This window comes from Rhinolophus sinicus, chromosome 14, assembly GCF_057876585.1.
Source record: "Rhinolophus sinicus isolate RSI-liver-muscle chromosome 14, RSI-T2T, whole genome shotgun sequence".
NCBI classification, from domain to species: Eukaryota; Metazoa; Chordata; class Mammalia; order Chiroptera; family Rhinolophidae; genus Rhinolophus; species Rhinolophus sinicus.
The window spans coordinates 8,988,108-9,005,233 of record NC_142514.1 but is presented as its reverse complement, the minus strand read 5'-3'; the positions used below and the strand labels follow the sequence as shown (position 1 = coordinate 9,005,233).

General features: G+C 42.2%; 1 protein-coding gene across 5 annotated transcripts in view; it reads right to left on the bottom strand.

Annotated features, from left to right (window-relative positions):
* Positions 1–17,126, bottom strand: part of PRDM2 (PR/SET domain 2) — a 111,679-nt gene that overhangs the window by 44,282 nt on the left and 50,271 nt on the right. The gene's annotated exons all lie outside the window — the stretch shown is intronic.

Genomic DNA, 17,126 nt, shown 5'->3' with positions numbered 1-17,126 from the left:
TGACAAAGAACATAATGAAGGACAGGACAAAACTATGCATATAAGGAAAAGAAATACACACATAAAGATGAAGAAAACTGAATGAAACAGAAGGAAAACAGCAGTTATCTAGCACCAAGGTTTTCACCAAAAAAAATAATAATAAAAAAAATAAATTATTTGGGCTCTTAGTTGGGGACAGGATGTGATATACTTACTCGCAGGTCTGTGCCATGCCCAGCTTGTAAAACTGATGCTCTCAGCACTTACGTACCACTCTGCTAGAAGATTCCCAAGTCCCATCCATGCCTCTCATTTTATAGACACCCAAGGACCAGAGATGTGAAGTCATCTGCCCAAACTCTAGTCAGAATTAAAACCCGAGGATGATGACGCTGTAAGTGCTCTTTCTACTACATTTATTTCTTGAGACCAAAAATGGCATAATGAGTCTCTTATTCTTTACAAAGCACTTTATACCCATTATTTCACTTGGTCAAGGGCAAATGAAAGTGTTTAGTATAAAGACTTCCTCTGCATTTATAGAGAAAGGAACAATCAAATTGAGTGCAAATTTTTTTCCATTTCAATTTTATCTTATGCTAGAAACAAGCATCAGTCAACAGAACCCAACCTAAGCAAATATGATTCACCATTAACAGTATCCATAAAACGGGATTTTCTAGTGAAATCGCTGCCCTCCAGAGAAAGCTGACAGCCATGCTGACCACTCTGTAAAGACAATGCAGCATCACACTGCTGCTGCCTGGATGCAAGGAGCAAAACCCAACCTGCCTCAAGCATCACATGAGCAAGTTCTGGACTATGTTCTACTCTTTTAATAAAGTGCACAAACACTAGGAAATTCTAGAGAATATTGTTTCACTTAAAAATGTCCACGCATCAGAGGGAATGCAAAATTCTAGATGCCTGTTCAAGTTAAATTAAAAATTCATCACAACAGTGAAGGCTCATGCATTTGGTGATTTACAGACATTAAATTTAGAACCATACATAACTCTACATGCGCTGCCTCCTCACTGGGGAGCTACGCAATTCCCAAGCATAAAACCGGAATTCAGTCTCAGTGCACGGAGACGGGACCACCTGATCTTTGGGAGTTCACCACCTTCCTCAGACACCCAGCTGACTCCACACCAGGCAGGGCCCCACCCGTGAGCGGCACAGTGGCACCACGAGACACCTTGGAGATGGGCTGCCCTGCACAGGGACAGACACCAGCTCCCCAAAAGCCGGGGCATGCCTGTGACCGCCCGGTCCTCACCACTCCACCCAGCCCTGGGTCCCTGCAACTGGACTTGCATCCTCTCCGCTCCACGGCAACTCCGCTTCCCACGGGTACCTCGGAGCACATAATTACAAAATCCAAAACTTTTCTGGCCTTCCTTTGCCCCAAGTTTCTCCTTCACGTGTGACAGCCTGGGGGGGTCTTACATTCTTAAAATTGCCCTCCCCAGCCTTATGGCACTATCATCTAGAATCTCCTTTTGTGACCATTCTTTTGTAAAATCTTCCTCTTCCTCCTACCCCTAAATGAGAGGGTCCCTCATAGAAACCTGAAGCACGCTTTCATACGAGGTTGAAGAAAGGCTTCTACAAAGTATTCAGCTAAGCTGAGGGTATTATCTTAGAGAATGGAATAGACATGGAATAATTAAGGGGTTCATTGAAAGGTAAGAGAGAGAAGGCGGCTAAGATTTGGGGCAAAAGGAGCTTTAAAGATGGTCTCAGTCGGCTTCCCAAACACACCTCTCTGAGCTCTATCTCATGACATGAATTGCCTAAATGTCACAGCAAGTTTGTAACAAAACTAAGACTTTTTATTCCCACCCAATTCATTATTCTATTCATTGTGTTCTAGCACCCTTGTTAGTGACTTTCTGGGTTCAATTTCACCCTTAAAAAAGAGAATTAACAGTGCCATGTGTATTTCAGACAAGTTTGAGAAAATCAACATAAATACTTAAAGTTGTTATATAGTCCTTTGAATTTCTGAAAGCAAGGGTGTGATTTTCGGACAGCAGGCCAGATGGCACTGATGTAAGCACAGCGGTGTCTGGTTTAGGGAAGTAAGTCAGAGTTCTGAAAGCAAGAAAAGCTTAACTGGGGAAAAAGCATGAAGTTCATGTTCAACGACTTTTTACAGGATTGAAAACAGAAAAACCCAAGCACTCTAACAGATCCGGTAGTAAGGAAAGTGAATCAATGGGAAATAACAAAGTTGTCTGCTTAAAGAATGACCAAAATGATGCTGTGTGTGAGCTGGTACAGGGCGGTCAGAGTTAGGGCGCAGCTGGTGACCATTGTGTCGTGGGTGGGATGAGGAGAGAAGCTGGAAATGGACATGTAAGTTTTTCACAAGGAACTGACAGTCCATCTGAATACCTAACGTACACTTTAAACAAAGAAGACCCTGACTCCGGTACCCTGAAGTCGTCAAAAGCCACTGATAGGACAATCGGGAAACCTGGGGCAGCAGGACTGACAGAACAGCACAGGGGGTGGACATGTTCATCAGATGACCAGACTGGCCCTCACAGCAGGCCAGGGTGAGATCAGTGGGTACACAAGCCACTAGGGGCCTTAGGCCATCACCCAGGTGTTTGAAAGAGAAATTGGAAGCAGTAACATGCTGTTACAGTTGGTGTTTATGAAAGTAATACACTACACATGATCTATAGATTTCTTTTACATGTAAAGTAACTGCAAAATGTACTTGATAGTAAAAAAAATTCTGTTAAGCTCCCTAGGTATAATTTCAAATCTTTTTTTTTTTTTTTTGGTAGCTAAACTTACCAAGAACTGTCTGTAACCTAGAGGCAAATTATAAAAACAAAACCTCTCCAGTTTTAAGTTGTTCATGGTATTAAAACAGGGCTCTGGGCTTTGCTTCCAACAGAAACAATGGAAAAGCTCTGGATACTGTGGTGCTGCAGATCACAGGATAAACACCTGGAACGCCTGGTCCTGTACACAGCCTGGGCTGCCACGAGGCTCCGCTCCCAGCTCCTCCAAACGTCAGCCTGATGGGAGCGCATCTGAAGGGCGGTTTTAATTTCTCTAAAAAGGGCTTTTAGTGGCTTTGACTGGGTAATTCCAAATACTAGAAATAAACTTCAGTAAATTCAGATTAAGAAAGCACTAAATTTCCTTACGCTCTTTACAACCTCAAAAGGTCTTGTGACATAAAAATGATTTGAGAGACCAACTCAATACCTCTGAAACTTAAACAAGTGCCTTGCCCGTTGTTTCATAATTATTTTAATTTCCAGGGTTCTTCTCATGGATTTTCAGGGAAAAAACATCTAAAGTCTGAAAACCTTACTCATAAGAAGTGAATTGGCAACTACAAAGTACAGAACTTAATTCAAGTTCACGGTATCAGTCCCTCATGGACAAACCAACCAGGACGGGAACTGCGTGGGGAGGTGGTTTCTTCCAAGCGCCTGGCAATCCCCTACAACGGGGGGACAGCCACACCCTTGAGAACTGGTTAGTCCCTGCTAAAAGGAAAGCCATTTTTTCCCTCTCAAAGCCCATGATAACTTTTACAGTACTGTCTCCAGATGACTTAACTACGAAATTTAGTTTAAAAATATTTTCAGGAAGTAAAATCTAGATAGAAATCTGTGTCAGGACACAGTTGCAACACTGAAAATTCATTCTTTACATTTGTTTACAGAAATGCTCACAGGAACAATGGTCAAACCATAGCACTGGTTAATAAACTCATTAATGTAAATTGAGAGGCCCTACATGGAGGCGTGGCAGGTGGCTCCACTGATGAGATACTGATGGGGGTACAGTACCTGTTCCCCTACCTGTTCATATTTTCTAGTTTTTCTCAATAAACAGTTGGTTATGTTATGCAAAAAATATATGAAAGATTTTTTGAGATTAACATACGTAATTTTGTAAAAGTACAATTTGGAGAAGGCCCAACTTTCTCCTCTGTCTGCACAGCAAAACGTCTTGCTGAAGTATTTGTTTTCCAACTTCTACCTGTACATCCCAGTGTAAGTGTCCGGGGAAAAACCCTGTCCTCTGAAACACCCAATCCACAACAGACACGATTACAAAAATTTAAGAGGTTTAAAATATTCATAACAGACATTATTAAATGGTCAAAACTGATTAAGCATTCAAATTGCCACTTAGCTTTTGGTGTATATCCTTCAACTCTTTCCTGTGCATAGCATTACTTCAAACAAAAAAATTAATTTGTCTCTTCCTTTTGAACAGCCACACGCCTCCTCATCTTGTTTCGCTGCACTTGGTTATTAGACCATCGTTATTTAATCAGAAATCTAATTGAAACAATCATGTTGAGTGCCTCCCAGGTCTCCGGCCAGGGTCAATGTTTGGGCAGTCAACTGTGATCGTCACGAGCACTGTTCCACCAGCTTTTATTTTGTTTCTCCTAAAATGCAAAAATTAGACAATGGCATTTGAATATGCCACATTTTGGTCGAGGTTTAAGAAATTCATTTATAAAAACAAGAGAACTTACAGAGAGGATACTAAACTACTTAGTCCCTTGAATTTACCGTGAAATGAGACACTCATTCCAGGATCCTTTTTAAGACCCATCATGACTACAGCTAGGTGATCTCATTCCCGTGTGTCCAAGACCTCGGCCGTCCTCCAGCCCCTTCCGGCCAGCAGATGTGCCGCTATGTGCTCACGAACTGGAGAACCAGTCACTCCAGGAGAAGGGGGTGGCCGGCTCGGCGCTGACACATGCGTACAAGCTGGCACCAACTCACCTCCGACAAACTCCAAACTAAATGCCAAAGCCACCTTTCAGACTCAAGAAGCAGAAAAGAAACTAAAAGGTAAATAAAGGAATTAGTTTTTAAATAAAAATTACATTTAGATTCAATTCGATTGTTTTTTTATACATCTCCAGCTAGAAGCAAACGCCTAGCCTACTTAACACAGCTCATTCTCTGAAATACTAGCCTAAATCAGACTACAGTACTATTCAAATTTAGTCCAAGCTCACTATTTTTGCTACATTAAAATTTTTCCCCCTACATATTTTGTCAAGTTTCTGGAATAATGGGGAAGTAGAAGAATTTTGATAAATTTTCTTGGTGCTTATTATGTACAAGGCACTTTGTGAAGAGCTACAGGAAATTCCTATATTCTACTACAAAGATGTCTGCCCCAAAGGAATTTAAATTTGAAGTTGTATGTCTAACTTTGGGTAAAGCAAGCCCCTTTGAAGAAAGACCCTACCAATGTCAACAAGAGCAAATTCTGAGTGGAAAAAATGTCCCTGAGAAGCTGTATTTCATTAAAAAAATTTTTTTTTAAGGGAAGGGAAAGGAGGAGGGAGGAAGAAAGCAGGCCAGAGGGTAGAGGGCAGAGGAAGGGAGGGAAAGAGACATAAAGTGATATAAACAGAGACAGAGAGATGGAGGTGGGGAGCGTGATGTCAAAAGCCACCCAGCAGGCACAGCAGGACGCCCAGGGAGCTGCAGTGGCCCTCCTCACTCCTCAGGTTCTGCCCTCCAGCTTTTCTAGCAGGCTCCAGTGCTGAGATCACAGCCTTCTAGAAACACTGAATCTTACTCAGTGCTGGTCTCCAGGGACTGCCCATGTTGTCCTGCACTGATGCTGCTGCTTCTCTTTTGCCAATACGGGGGTTACAATAATTCCCCCAGAAAGGAAGGGCTTACAAAGAGCTACGGTCTGAAACACAGCTGCCTCCTCGTCCAGTGCCCACGCTGGGAGGCAAGGGCTCAACTCTGAATCCAGTCACTCATTTACCTGCTTCCCCAAGGTTCCTGTGTCCCCAGGGTCACACATCTTCCCTGCGAAGAGCTGACCCTAACTAAAGCAAGACACTCCTGGACTGGGCTCTCCTCTCCCTCCCAGGTGTTGGGGTGGCACTCAATAAAACAGGCCCTCAAAGAACAGAAGCCCATGATAACTAAAATTCACAAACCCAAAACTTGATCGCGCAGCCTTGGGCCACAACTGGATGAAGGAGAAATAATCCTGTTCAGGGCAGATGGCGGCTCACTATGGCACTGATGATACCACCTGGTACAGTCGTCCAGAGGAGCAAGTGAGATGATGTAGATAAAGGACTTTGCACAGCGCCTGACACAGACTCAATAAATGAACCCACTGTACGGATCAGCCACAGCGGACCCTACCACACCACTTACAGACGCCCCACGCCCACAAGTCTGAACTGTCAGCCTATGTTCCTTCTTATGAGGACAATGACGTGCTGCTCCCACTACCAATTCCGAACTCACCCGTTTGTTTTGTTCATTTGTTCTACACCAATTTACACGATCCTACCCAGATAGCATTATGGAAATGTACAATCCAATGAGGACAGAAGTTTAACTGAGAGAAGACAGAATGCTGGCAAACACCCACTAATGTCCCCATCAGCATGTATTATAAAGGCTCAAACGGCAGAAGTTGTGAGTACATTTCATTTTTTAAGTCTGTAACCCACTGATTTTATTGCTGCTGTCTCTGCTTAATTTTTAAAATTAAACATACTAGTTCATACTTCAATGGGTCCTAATCTTTGGGGGAAGAAGCCTTAAGACCCTTTTGAAAATCACGTAACACCTAAGGCTCCCATCCTCAGAAAGTCACAAATTGACTTAAACACAAAATATAGGGGCTTAGGGACCGCCTACATTATTAGAGTCGAATGGTGAGTTCCTGTAATGCGTGTATCGACGACAGGCGTACTCCTCTGTGATCCCTGAAAAACCGCGGAATCCGCAGCCTGCTCAATAAAAACGCTGCACAGATAATCAGGACATTTGTTTCCTTAAAACTGGCATCGTCATCTTAATCAGTAACTTCTAAGAAAATGGTTCTTTCACTTTTATTTCCTCCTGATTTCACATGCAGAAGAATGTAAACTGACAAGATTTCCTTACCTGTCACATATGGCACTGAAACTGTTCCCACACAGTTACTTTCAAGGCTGTCTGATAATTTAACATCTAAGAAAATGTATCCAAAATTCATCCAAAATGTCACCTGCCTAAAATGTGATTATAAAGCAGTAAAGTAGAGCCATGAGTGGTCTGGACCATATCAGTGTAAGAGAAGAGCAGGAAGAAAACAGTAAACCATGTGGGCAGCCAGCAAATAGAGAAACATGTCTACTTCTGCGCAGGCCCACGCAACAAATCAAATTCCAAGAGTTATCTAATCTACCAACCTATACAGCCCCCGGTGTCCTAGTTTGGGTAACTAGTGAAACAAGACAGCTTTTAAAAAAGCAGCAGGTGGCTAGCACCGGAGGCATAACCCAGTCCCATGACGTGTGGCCAGTTGCAGATCCAAAGCAGCTCTTCCCTCTTACCTAATTTGCAATCTACTTCATTCATGTATGAATTTTAAAAGGATATTTAGATATTGAAACTGTTCATTCTTTTTAAAATCCCAAAGTGCCATGGTAAGATAAAGGCCAGGCAGCGTTGCCACAGAGCTAATTCTGCCAGCGCCCGCCAATAACAATGCAATGAACCGAGGTCGGTGTGCCACACATGTTCCTATGAGGCTCTCGCTCAAGGCTCACAGCAACCCTGCAAGATAGGTCTTGTCCCCATTTTACAGACAGGTAAACTGATCAAAACACAGACAGTAACCCGTCCAAAGTCACACTGCTACTAACTGGTGGAACTGGGATTTGAAGCTGGCCTCGTAATCCCCAGGGTATGTGCAGCATGTTACAATCAAGCCCACATAGGGGACAGCTCCCGGCACCAAAGGCAGAGCTGGGGCAGCAGTTTTCTCTTCTCCACCCAACATACACACACATTTCAGGCTCATTTTAAACAAGTTATCCCTCTGCAAAGTACTGATCAAGTTTATTTAATACAGAAACAATAGGGAAGCCCGAGCAGTATCCTTCCACCCCATTAGTAAAAACTTTGGGTAGTTGTTTTTCATGCGCTTTAGCATAGAAATTGAAGTTGGAGTTGGGGTGAGGGGAGGTTACAGCAATCGTTCACTGTGAAAACCAAGTTTACCAATTCCACATGCTTTTTGATAACTGTCCATGAGATTTAGAAGCCCTCTCTCTCTAAAACTGAGGAGGGTCAGAACTAACTAAGCATCACCTTTTCTTGATTCTATTTTCTACACTCTACAGCAACCATGAATTGAATTTACCTTGGCATACAGACAGTGATTTATCTTCTAGCCTGAATTTATCATTTTGAAGGAATCAAAACTGCAAATAGATATTTATTCAGCTTAACACTCACATTTGATGTTATGAAATATTCCTATGATCACACCTAGCAAGGAAAAGGTATTTCCTGTGATGATACATTTAGCAGCTAATAAAATCGAAAACAAGCATATTTGGAATTTTAAGTCCCTGTTCAAAATTCCAACCAAGAGTGAGACTGTTGATAGTTATTCCTTTTCATTATTTGTTTTGGATGCCAGTGAGAGGGAAACTGCAATTTCAACTCCAGTGTAAATCCCACCAAATTACAATCTCTAATGTGTAAACAGAGAAGATTGTTCCATGTGGAAGAAATGAAAACTGCAGCTAACCAGCGGCACGTGCTGCCTGCAGCCTGAACCTCGTGGAGACGCACAGAACTCAGGTCCCCACTGGTGCCAAATACCACGCTCACAGCGAATGTGCCACCACTGAAAATGGGGAGGGCAGGGGAGCCCTGGGTCCTCACAGGGACCTCAGACATTCTGCATAAAACCAGCAGTCTCTTTATCCCATGGAAAAACAGCTTCTGACAATGTCAGATGTTAAAAACAAAAAATACAGCCAACAGGACCAGAAAGGCATAGTCTACCCCTCAAATTGGCAAGAGAATGACAACTGAACGGAAGAAGCCAAAGAACAAAAGGCCTGGCACTCAGCTGCTGCCCGGTCTAAACTGCACTGCAACCTCAGACACCGCACATAATTTGGTTTAGGGGTTCTAAACACGGGTGAACAAACCAGTTTGCCTTCATTTTTGTGGCATGTGATGTCTTAGGAAACCTACAAAAGACTGCATCAAGATTTAGGATTCTAAGTACAAGAAAAACGACTTTATCACTACAGCTTTAACAGAAATAAAGGAGGGGAGGATTTTAACCTGTTGTATTGACTGCTTTTCTTTTTAACCAAAGCAAAGACAATCCTCTGCGACTATACATAACTGGCAACACACAGCTAATTCATTAAGAGTGAAATTAGGTTTTGGTCATTCAGACACTGATTAAACCAATAAAAACATAAAAGTGAAAGTTTTGAAAGTATCAAATTAGCAAGGATTTTAGATATCATAATCTTATTTTAGAAATTAGTATTTTTATACACCACACACATACAATATTTATCATTAGACCACATCTCTTGCTTCTGAAATCATTCAAATATTCTTTGTGTATTAAAAATATATTAATACAGTACTTTTAAAATAACTATACAACATTTACCAGATTAACACTTCCATCAAAAATATTTTTAAATTTCAGGATCATAAACACAAAAATGAGAAGAGTAAATGTCTACAATGTTTCTAAACGCTGAAAATTTTCTAGTCTCTTACCCTTAATCCCTCAGGACTTTTTTTCCTTAATACATGCACCAAGTTTTAACCTTTTAAACGTTACTGCTTCCTAAGTTTTAGAGAAAAGGGTAGAACAGAAAGCAAAATGCCCAAGAAATTTGAAAAATGAAAACATTACTACACAGCGGTTTTGACTAGACGTGTGTTTGAGGCATGGGGGGGAGGGCTGACAGGGACTTACTAAATCTTAAAGGAACAACTGAATAAAGAACTCTCAGTAAAAGTTTCAGGTAGAAACTTTCACATTTTGTTAAAAATTCAAGAAGTTCTAAAAATGTTACACACACATATTCTGAGGACTTTACTGTGAGATCAATGCAATGAAGAAATCCACCCCGGCCCCTCATTAGAAGATTCAAGAGCACACGGGGCAGGTTGGGGCAGCTTCTTCTCCTTCTTGCTTCCTTTCACGCTTTTTCTCGGGAATGAGTCAAGCAGCTAGAATAGGAACAGCTTTATCAGCAAACAAAACCTCTTAAGAAGTACTGACTACTTCAAACAGTTCAAATGATTTCCTCGTAAAGGAAAAAGGAAAAAATAAAAAGCTATTCACCCCCCAGTGAGCATTTGACAAAACAAAATAAAACGAAACAAAACAAAAGCCCCTATCTTTTATTAGTGTCACGTCATAAGACAATGAAAGAAACTAACAACAAGCATGATTTCACCCAATTATATCCACAAACAAATCAGAATTGTACTTACAATTTCTAGAGTTAATTTTTAGACTGTATGTTAATTAAAATATGTTCATGATCCATAATTCTCAGTTCAATGAAAACTTAAAAAATTCTATTTATTTCAGACATTCTCAACATTTGGCCAGTCATTCTCAATAGCCCAACACTGTGCAGAAGAGGAAGCTGACCATCACTGGTTCTTGCCATCACCAGAAACACCAAACGAGGGAGCTCTGTTATCTGGGACTCAACCCCTGCCATCAGCACCGTAGATTTCAAAAATAATATAAAACTTACGACAACGCCCAAAAAGCCCAACCTGACAAACATGTTGTTAAAAGAACACTTAGACAACAGCTAGCAAGGGGTAAAATGTAATGTTAGTGTTGTGTTCGGTTTTCAAGTGTGTGTCCTCCCACCCACTCCCACCCACCAGCTCCAAGTCAAGCAGTTGTTTCAATCCAGTTGTGGAGGGCGCAGCTCGGTGGCCCATGCAGCTCAGTGGCCCACGCGGGGATCGAACTGGCAACCTTGCTGTTAACAAGTGGCCGCCCTGTTGTTAAGAGCACTGCCCTCTAACCAGCTGACCGCTCTAACCAGCTGACCGGCTGCCCCCATCTGTTAAGTGTTTTTAAAAATTGTTTATTTGAGGCGCTCAAAGGAAAATAATAAATCTATTCAATCCATAAACCCCCAAAGCAATAATGCAGGCATTAGTTCTCACCACATCTTAGCTTTCCAATACAAGACTTCGTTTAATCACACTAGACTGCCTTATTATCTAGGATTAAAGTAAGTAGTGAAAACTTATCTTGGGTAATTGGCAAAGCCTTGTAAAACACTGTCCTACTGAGAACATTACGAATAAAAACTGGATTTAGGCAAGGCGGAGCCAAGTAACTGAGTAGCTGGGTGAACGTGGGCAAACCACAGAACCACAGAACCCCTCTGAGCATATTTCCTCCTCTACAAAGGATGACAATGGTCACTGCTTGGCGGGGCCACTGGTGGGGTTAACAATGTTGTACAGATGCTCCTCGACCTGCGATAGGGTCACCTCCTGGGAAACCCACTGTAAATCGAAAATGTCTCAGTTCAGAATGCACTTAACCTACCGAACACCACAACGTGCCCTATCCAGTTTCTACTGAATGCGTTCTCACTTTCACAGCGTCGTAAACCAAAACATTTCAAGTCAGACCATTTGTACATGGAACACCAGGCACAACGCTAGGCCCTGGCCAGACGTGCTAAGGAATCGCGTAACTGCTGTCACGGTCACTGTCAACATAAAGCAGAATTCCAAACATAATGACATGATGTGTAGATAAATGTCAAATGTCCCTATCAAAATACATCATAATGAACAATTTCAGCCAAGTACTCCTGTAATGCCTGACACTCGTTTAATCTGAGTGGTAAAAAAGAAAAATGGCTGCTTTCAATGTTTATCTTCTTGAGTTTGAGAAACAACAGTGGTGTTTTCAAGTAACTCTTCCTTCGCCATGTCATTCAGTTTCCCTAAACGATGTCAACCAAGAACCAACATTAATAAAACCAAACTTTGGAACAGTCCTCGGCAGGACGTACAATACGAACAGACACAGCGTACGACGCTAGTCTACCTGACACTGCAATTCTCCACTCTCCACACCTTTACCTGAAAGAAATGTCTATTCATTTTAACCTGCAAAATGGTGTTCTTGGAGTGTTTACCCAGTTCCTCAGTTCTTTAGCGGCAACTCCAAATATAAAACTATGCTCTCCTCTCTGTAACGCACCTATGAACATTTAAGATCACATATAATAGTTCATCTATAAACATGAATGTCAAACTGCTCAGGAAATAGTAAGTTTTAAAAATGGTAATTAAATCTGTAATTTAGAAAAAGAACCTAGAATTCATATTTAAATAAAGCACAGCAAATTGTTTCTTTATTTTCAAATCGCAACTGAATTTTTAAAAATGAACTAAACTATTCTGAACCCACTACAATAAGGGTCTTGTGATTTTTTCACTGTTTAGAAAACGTAATCATAACCAACCCTCCTTTCTGTGTTAAGCAAGTCTCACCTTTCCATTTACATAGGGGCAGGAGAACCAGAACAACAACCTAAGTATAGTCAGAGCACAACATACAAGCGTATTTCCAAATACACTCAATTATGATGTTTGAAGCAGTTATTAATCATGGCACATATTGGGATTTTTAAAAATTCATCCACTAAAATGAGTGAAAATTTTGCAAAATGCTTTGAAAATTTTTAATAAATCCACATCATTTCCGTGAACAAGGTTATAACATAAGAATCAAAGGCACTAAACAAAAATAATGACCAGCTGATTTACCTAAATTTGGAGCAATTCAGTAGCAGAATTAGAAGCAAAAAAAAATTCTGATTCCTACCGTTGACACATATTAAAACTGTACTGAGCTTTCAAAAACGGACCACCCCAAAGGCAGAAGTGATAACTTGGCAGGCAGCCATCAGAGAGGGGACACCCAGGGCTCAGCAGACATCCCTCAGCTACAAGGCAGCGAGAGCTACATTAGGGGACGAGGACATGCTCACTTGGGTCGACCATGAGATGCTTGCAAGCCACAGAGCATTTAATGCTGGGCCATATTTCCACAGAAACACTGCCACTTCCAACTGCTGTATGCCCTGCCCGCCGGACACCCAGAAGGTTCAGGGCCCGTCTGCCATCATCCTCAGGCACCACCGCTGGGCCTCCGCCCTTCCACTTTGGCCAAGGAGCCCGAAACAGCTGCCAGCTGCTATGGTAGGTGAGGAGATCAAACTCCACTGAAGCCCACCTGTTTTCTGCATTTATTCAATATCTCCTCTAATTTTAACTTTAAGTGGAACCAGTCTTGTCACTTCTACTCGATTGCCCACAAGTAAAAGCGGACAAACAGCAGCGTGTTCTGTAGAGAAGGCGGCATGGGAATCCTGGGTTCGAGTTCTGACTTTTGCTGCTCATTGGCCGTGAGCGTGGACGAGTGACCCGACCCCTCCTCCATGGAGGTCTGGACAGCAGAGCAGAGGCTAAGCTCAGCACCACTCGGCACCACCCCGGGCTCATTACTGTGTCCGCTGCATCTGTTTCTACCTGTTGTCTAGCAGTGTCCTGTGACCTTACGTCGCTGGCTTTCTTTCCCCACCTCACGTGTTGCTCTTACCTTCTTCCCCTCCTCACTCGACTTCCCACAGGTCCTCCCCACTGCTCCACTTGGTGACCACAAAGGGCTCCTGCCCACCCCCTTCTTATCCTGGACCCCACACACACAAACTAAAACACCCAGGAAGTCTGACCTGCACTGAGCTGCAATAAAACGGAGACGCTCCGCCCTGGATATTTTAGTCATCTCTCTAGTCTTCCCCACCAGTCAAGATGCTAAGTTCAATGCCTGGTGGAAAAGGGGCCCCTATGTCCATTTGCAAAACTGAGTTTCATAATTCAAAAACACTCCTGTGAGTTTCTAGGTGGCCCTCACTATGCACCAGCCCAGGATTAAATTTCCCCAAATGCTAACAGTAACATCCAAATGCTCCCTCTTCCAGGAGCTCTCAGCCCCTAGAACTTGACGGGGTCCATCCCTGTGTCATTCATGTCACAGCCGCCGAAAAGCCACCCCTGGCTACCACCTATGGTCAGCCATACTTCTCTCTCTCTCTCATGACAAGACCTATCTTGTTCATTTTGTTGGCCGGTGGTCCCCTCGCTCTCTAGAATGTCAGCTCCGTGAAAGCAGGAACTTGGGTGGCTGGAGTTCTCTGTGTAACTGCAGACACAGCAGATACACGTTAGGTAACTGGGTGGGGCAGGGGGGACGGACCATCCACGGCCACCACGGCTCTGACCTGCTCACAGTCCCAAGGCCGCTCTGCGCTCTGAAACACCCCATCCTGCCACCCAGTCTAAGTAAGAGTCCCCAGCCATTCCCACCCCGTTCCCTTTTCCTTCTCTCAATGCCAACAGGCCTTTAGTTCAGCACTTCATTTTTTAAAACTCCTCAGACCAAGAGATTTTGCGTGTGGATCTCTTACCCCCCTAAAGCCTATACATTTCTATAGGCTTTGTCACCTTTGGAGAGAAATTTCAAACAGGTACAATGTCAAAAAAATTGAATGCTCGTCATAGTACCAAGGTTTTTTATTGAAATGATTTTGATTGTAGAGACAGATGAAATATTGCCTCTTTAAGGTGATTTATGATTTAACTGCTCTGTGGTGACTAAAAGTCACCTAGACAAATACTATAAACTAGTGGATACTCTCAGGAACCATTTAAAGTTTTTATAAAGGATTATTTGAACCTGCTAAGTGACCTTAAGGAACGGTGGTCTTTATCGTTCATTACTGGTTTTCTGACAAACTTTCTGTCTTCTTTACTCCCCAGTTCTCAGCTATTAAACTACTTGCTGCTATAAATAACTCTTCTCTCCTCCTAATCTGCTGTGAACAGGAATGGCAATGGGTCAGAACTAGGCCTACAACAAGGGCCAATGGCCAGAGTGAGGCTCCGCCATGGAAGGGCCAGGGGACACCCACTGCTGATTTTGAGCTTCGGCAGGTGCTCTATAAACACGACTGACAAAATGAGTCACAAACTTAGTAGCTCCTCTGCAAGAAACATGTACACAGCTGTCAGCCACACTCTGTCAACGGCACTAACAGGTACATACCACGGACTCATACAGTACAGAGCTGTTCCTTTTTCTATCACTTGACAGCAACCCTGTGAGGTCAGGCTGCACAAGGATCTCCCCATGTTTTGACACCCTCTTTTAAAGCTGGAAACTGTGCCCCAGAAAGGCGACATGACTTGCCCAGTCACCTGGTAAAAAAAAACCAGGGGTTCCATGTTTTTCATTCCTTCCACTAAGCCCACTAAGCCCACTTGTATAAAGCCACTGTTGTTTCTTGTGGCTGAAAGCAGCTCAGGTAAAGATCTAATGTAGCCAACGTGACGGCAGGGCAACAACACGTTGTGCTACTCTGTTTGAAAAGAACATTTGCCCACAGTCATTTTTATAGCTAACAAACAAAATCAATCTCTCGTTTCTCACACTGACAAATAAGGGACAAAGGTGTAGAAGATGGTCAATACTTCCAAATTCGACCCTACTACTTTGAGAGTATAATCTTTCTATGGTTTGAATTAAAATAACCTGAACCACCACACTGAAAACCCTCCCTTCCTCTCTACCTGAAAAGTTTACTCTGTCCCATCCACGAACTTCTCATGTTCAACCTCATTACAGGGGCTGCTAGACATGTAAGAAGTTCGGCTAACTGCAAAACTGAGAATCCAACATTCTAGTTCAAAACGCCCAATGTGTGCCCATCTTTGGCCCATGGCAAAACTGCATGCTCCCTGATCAGAGACAATATGAACTGTGTTCTCACAGCACTGTGTTCCCGTTCCTTCACTACAGGTTTGTGTGCGTCTTTGTTTGCCAATCAACGAATATTTATTGAGGGCCTGTTCCATGCCAACCATCTAGGTGCGGATCACAACTTACTGATTTAATGTTTGTCTCCAGACCACAGGCGCTCTGAGAAGAGTTACTGCTTCTTTTTCGCTCCCCATCGCGCTGTATAACCTAGCAGAGTGCCTGGCACATGGCAGGGGCTTAAGGAACATTAGCTGAATAAATGAGAGACAGACAGAGAGGGGGAGAGAAGGGGCCACTTTGTATGTGAAGGAATCGGGCTTTTCACTGCCCAGAATCCACCCGCCATCCGATGAACTCTAAAAGGCACCACATGCAACGCACAGCTGTAGGCTCAGCAGCTGTCATGCAAAGGAGCCGGGGCCCAGAACTAGGAAGAATTCAGCCCTTTGTTTCTCTCTGCCGGCCTCGTAACTGAAATAGTTAGGCCCGCTGTCAATCTACCTGTCAGCTACATGTCCTCAACATCTGGGCTTCAGAAACACTAAGTTAACATTGCTACTGAATGAAATTTATGTTGATTTACTCCCTGACATCACTGCCTGAAAGGGTATTTACATGTCTGAGGTCACACAGAAGACCTAAATAGAACCGAGTTAATATGAACAGTGCTTCATTTCAGGTCTTTGCAAGCTATAAATTAGCTTTCATGGAGTATTTAATTTAAAAACCAAAAAGGTTTGACTCATTATTTAAACTCTCCAAACTTTAGGTCATAAAGTTCAAACAGGACTCTTTACCAGTAAGTTGCTGGAAACAGAGTAAGTTCCAAGAGTTAGTCTCTATAAGTATTTTAATTAAAACCTAAGATTCAGTGGGTTCTATGCTGCCCAGAGTAGTTATAAAAATAATAATAGGATAATAAGAAATATGAACTACTCAATGACATAAAAACCCAGCAATCTGGGTTTAAAAATAAAGATACGTAAGTTCATGTATCACTGGTAAAATAAAAGGTTTATTTTCAGTTTTTTTCTCCAAATCCAATTAAATGAACAGATTTTTAAAAAAGGTTAAAATTAAAAAGCAAAAAGTAATAAAATGTTCTAAACATGCACGCCAAACAGAAAAGCTTTAAAGTTTCCACTAAGCTATGAATATGTTTAATATTATATTTTATTATATATATTATTATTAATAATGAGTTAGTTATGCTGAGTCGCAGAGTAAAGACTTCCCCTTCTCCCCGAACTCCAGCCCCTGCAAATCACAACTTACCTGGAAAGGCTGGTGACATTAGTTATAAATAAAATGAACACTACATAAAGGAAAAAGTTGAATTATGTGAAGAGTTTGCAAACAATTATGCATTAAGCCTAATGTCAACAAAATCTCAATACTCACTTAACACAGTAAAAACAAAACAAAACAAAACAAAACCATCTGGGAATTTTTTAGACCCT